The sequence below is a fragment of the Sinocyclocheilus grahami genome, unplaced genomic scaffold, assembly GCF_001515645.1.
Source record: "Sinocyclocheilus grahami isolate Dianchi unplaced genomic scaffold, SAMN03320097.WGS_v1.1 scaffold142.1, whole genome shotgun sequence".
Lineage (NCBI taxonomy): Eukaryota > Metazoa > Chordata > Actinopteri > Cypriniformes > Cyprinidae > Sinocyclocheilus > Sinocyclocheilus grahami.
In genome coordinates this window covers 1137204-1142240 of record NW_015505321.1, presented here as the reverse complement: position 1 = coordinate 1142240, position 5037 = coordinate 1137204, and the positions used below count along the sequence as shown (strand labels likewise).

Below are 5037 nucleotides of genomic sequence, written 5' to 3'. Positions count from 1 at the left end.
TCACATTTCATTTTGTAGGATCCCTTTAACTAACCAGCTCCTGTTGATGACATCAACCTCCAGGAAGTGACATCATTTTGGAGGGAAAACTATAGCACAAACAACAGGAAGTGTCAGAAATGGATCAGATGAACTGTGGTCTTTTGTGGTGTTAGTTGGTTTGAGTTACTCTGAAACATTAATTTCTGTTTGATAAAGTTATACAAATCCAGTTGATAATGAAATCTACTGTACCTCCATCCATTATAACTCTCCACGAGGATGATTATGAAGACGGTTTGAGGAACAGGATGCTGTGCTGTTTCAGCCGTGTTTAGTCAACTAACTGTAGCAACTACCGTTTACAGGCCTGAGGGCAAGTGACATGCTAATGGTGAGAGTCTCGACCTTTGACCTCAAACAGCCTTTCATCAGGTTAGACCAACGACACCCGCTGCTTTAATCAAAGACGCTCAGAGCTGCCCTTCCCAGAACACAAAGAGCTGATATTAGCCATTGGCGGATTTGTGTAATGTTTCATAACTCTGTGATGCTTACTTTTATTATTTTTATTTTGTCATCAGAACAAATTAATTTGATTTATGATATGCAGCTATTAGCATATTAACATTACTGACAGAAAATGGAAAAGCAAACTTCTTTTCATTCGCTCATATGTGACCCTGGAGCACAAAAGCAGTGTTAAGTCGCTGGGGGATATTTGTAGCAATAGCCAACAATACATTGTATGGGTCAGAATTATCGTTTTTCTTTAATGACAAAAATCATTAGGATATTAAGTAAAGATCATGTTCCATGAAGATATTTTGTAAATTTCCTACTGTAAATACATTCAAACTTAATGTTTGATTAGTAATATGCATTGCTAAGAACTTCATTTGGACAACTTTAAAGGCGATTTTCTCAATATTTAGATATTTTTGAATGTTCGCTGCTCAACATTCAAATTTGTGACTAGTGCTTGCCGTAGCAGTTGCAGCTTGCTTCAGAAACCCTCCACCTTCCCCAGCTCCACCTGTATAGATCTGCTGAGGTGATTCATGTATGCTATATGGGGGTTATTTCATGTATGTTATATTTGCAGCAGCAATATTTCTTACATGCTCACAGCAGCATGTTGTGGATGTATTGCAGTAGCAAGTCTCAGCTTTCAGATGATGTATACATCTCAATTTTTTTTAAATTGACCCTTATGACTGGTTTTGTGGTCCAGGGTCACGTATGGCTAAAAGACAATTAAGATGAATCTTGCAAAACTTGAAAATTAAAAGAAAGAAAAAAAATGTGCATAAAGAAAATGAAGTATATTTTAGGACTATGTTTTGCATTGTGACATTAATTCAGTTTTATGAGAAAATAAACCCAAATAATAAATTTTCACAATGTGTCAGGATGTTCTCAATATTATAAAATTCTCATTATTTTGATGTTTCTCATTAGATTCTCATTACAGTACATAAATGACTTAAATGACTGTAATACAATGCTTTTCAGCAATCAAATGTAATTAATGCTGTAACTTTCTTTCTTTCTTTAGTCTTTCTTTATATATTGCATTACAGTAATGAGAATGCAAGTTATTTCATTGTGGTAATAAGAATTGTGCTTAGAAATGTGATTAATTTTTATGAAAATAATCACGTTGCAGAAAAAAATCTTAATAGTCCTAAAAACAGTAATTTATTTTCTTTAGGGCAAAATGTAATTTCTTTTGAATTAGAACAATAAATACTAGAAGGTATCAACACAGATGCAATATTGGCATATATTATTTTTAGATGATTAACAGTCTGACTCTGTAATTTCAGCACTCTGCTCAATGAACTAGCTTCATGAAGTGTTTGCTTAATTTTATAAAAACATTTCAGATTTTTTGACCGGACGGTACTCGACGCGTTTTCCCCCGAAGTTCATCTTTTAATTAAGTTTGGAATGAGAAAGAGAACCAAAGTGTGAAAAGTTAAACCTGGCTGCTAACAGAGCGACAGCAGAGTCTTTGTATGAGAGAGATTACTGGTTATTTGGAGAGGACAGAAACTATGTTATAGTATCACCCCCAGCCGCCTGAAATTATGTTTCTGCTCATGCAATCATATGCTATATTGTGAACTGATCACCTTTCCTGTGTTTTTGTGCACCCTATATAATCTAAAGAGTTTTATTAGGTGCCTTAGGGATTTTTAGGTAATTTTATTAGGTACCTATAGAAGGCCTGAAACATGCTCTACATGAATTATCTTCTTTTATGGTCCGTTTTTTCTTTCAGGTCAACTATTGTCAAGGTGGAGCAACAGTTTGAAGAGAATCTTGCAGAACAAGTCAGCAAAAGTGAGTGAAACAGTCAATATGTTCAGCTAAATTCATAATCTGGTTTAACAGCTCCGATATTTGTGCTGTCAAGTTACACATTTTAGTATATAAGTAAATACTTGCATTGAGGCCTTACCCTGACTATATAGAATTAATCAAATTAACACTTGTTCAAAAACTTGGTTTGAAAACTTGCACTTATAGAGTCACAATGATGCTAAAAAGTTTGAGGTTGGTCAAAATGCTCATTTGTATCATGCATTTAATTGATGAAAAATGCAGTAAAACATGGGAATATTGTGAAATATTATTACAATTTAAAATAACTGTTTTCAATGTGAATATATATTAAAATGTAATTTATTTCTGTGATCAAAGCTGTATTTTCAGCATCATTACTCCAGTCTTCAGTGATACATGATCCTTCAGAAATCATTCTAATATGCTGCTCAAGAAACATTTCTGATTATTATCAATGGTGAAAACATTTGTGTTGAAACCATGATACATTTAATTTTTCTTTGATGAATAGAAATGTATAATTCAAATTGATTTGAAATAGAAATATTTTGTAACATTTTAAATATTTGTACTGTTACTTTTAATCAATTTAATGCATGCTTGCTGAATAAAATTCTTAATTTTTTAATTATTCATTTAAATAAATAATGTTGGAATTTAAATATTCTATTTATTTTTTTTAGATTTCTTAAATATGTTAATATGTTTTATTTATTTCTCTTTATATATTATATCATGTACAAAGAGATAATCAAAAACTAGAATATAGGAGTATCCATATTGATTGTTAATAGTATGATATACTGTAATATAAATATTTATATTTTTTGCAACAATGTAAATGTTTTCACTGTTATTTTTGACCAATTTAATGCAATCTTGTGAATAATAAAAGTGAATAATAATAATAATAAATAAATAAAACTTTGAATGGTACTTCATGTGATAAAATGTGATTGAATTTAATAAATGAAATGAGAAATGCTAACATTTTATACAACATCCATTCAAAACACACTAACAATATTTGAATATAGAAGGTGATTCAGATTCGTTTTATTATCATTGTACTTACACACAACAAAATTATAGACTTGCCAACGTATCCAGCTGAAGAATAGTTAAATAATTCAATAAAGAATAATTTAATAAAAGCCATATTGCACGTAAAGAGAAGAGAAAAAAAGGTGATTACAGTTATTGGCTATTCCCATGAATAAAAATGTACATCTACTTCCAAAATATCCCACTAAATGTTTTTCCCTCCTTCTAATGAACGAGACCCTCATTATCTGAGACGAGATATCAAATAGGCTAATTGATCTGTATTAATGATCAGTTGCTGATGTGTTTGGATGTTGATATTTGGTCTCATCAGTCTGTGGAATGCTGGGAAGGGTTAAAGTGTTGGATGTCGAGACCCGAGGCGCCTCACGCTTCGCTGATGACCCCTGTGCTTTCTCTAGCGAGTCGTGCCCTAACCTCGCTCCTAGCGACAGCCACTTTTCCCATGAGCAGAAGAAGCGGCCCATCAGTGACCTGAGACACTACTGAAAGCCTGATGTCTTGCTGTGAGTCTGCCGTCTCAGTATCTCTTCTGCATGTTAATCATTATAACAGATTACTTCTTGAAGCTCACTTTAGGCATTATATTCTTTTTGCTTGAGGGTTAGATGCAAAGATAGCTGTTTCCTCGTGGATTTTTGAAAAGTTTTTGACATGTAGTCCGAACTGTGAAGGTGCAATTTATGAGTGTTTTACCACCCCTGACATAAATACTGGTATCTTCAGACCGTTTGTCTTTTGGAGCGTTTGCTGTATTTCACTACAAATTGCCCTGCCAAGTTCAGTTCCACCCGCTGTGGGTTATTCTTTGAAGAATACATGATGGCTCTTAAATAATAGGCTACTCATTCATTTTTGTTTGTTTAACATTTGCTGATTTTCTGCTTAGGAAAAAGGCCTTATTATTATAATCAATGTTGAAAACAGTTGTGCTGCTCCATATTTTTGTGGAAACCAAGAAACCATTTTATTTTCAGGATTCTTTGATGAATTTAAAGTTTAGCAGCAATTATTTGAAATCTTTTATAAATGTCTTTACTGTCACTTTTGATCAATTTTATACACCCTTGCAAAAAAAATGTAAATAATAAAAAATAATCATCTGTATATATATATATATATATATAATTGTTGATGATTTTTTTATTATTTTTATTTTTAGCAAAGCAGCAATTATTTGAAATCTTTTATAAATGTCTTTACTGTCACTTTTGATCAATTTTATACACCCTTGCAAAAAAATTTAAATAATAAAAAATAATCATCTGTATATATATATATATATAATTGTTGATGATTTTTTATTATTTTTATTTTTAGCAAAACAAATATAATTTTTATTTTTAGCAAAAAAAATATAATGATAGATAGATAGATAGATAGATAGATAGATAGATAGATAGATAGATAGATAGATAGATAGATAGATAGATAGATAGATAGATAGATAAAATATATATATAATAACTATTATATGTATGTATCATATAAACCCCAAACATTTGAATGGTATACTTTGTGAAAAAATACAATTTAATTAATTAAATAAATGAAAAACAAAATAAATTCTATATTCACAAACAAAAATGTGAATGTAGAAATAATATAAATAAATATGCATATGTATTTTAATTAATAAAT

The 5037-nt window shown here is 30.9% G+C and overlaps 1 long non-coding RNA gene across 1 annotated transcript; it reads left to right on the top strand.

Annotated features, from left to right (window-relative positions):
• The first annotated feature begins 265 nt into the window (after positions 1–265).
• On the top strand, positions 266–3896 carry LOC107591519 (uncharacterized). Its single transcript, XR_001609883.1, has 3 exons — positions 266–373; positions 2267–2328; positions 3710–3896. It is a non-coding gene; the product is annotated as an uncharacterized lncRNA (long non-coding RNA).
• The last annotated feature ends 1141 nt before the right edge of the window (positions 3897–5037 follow it).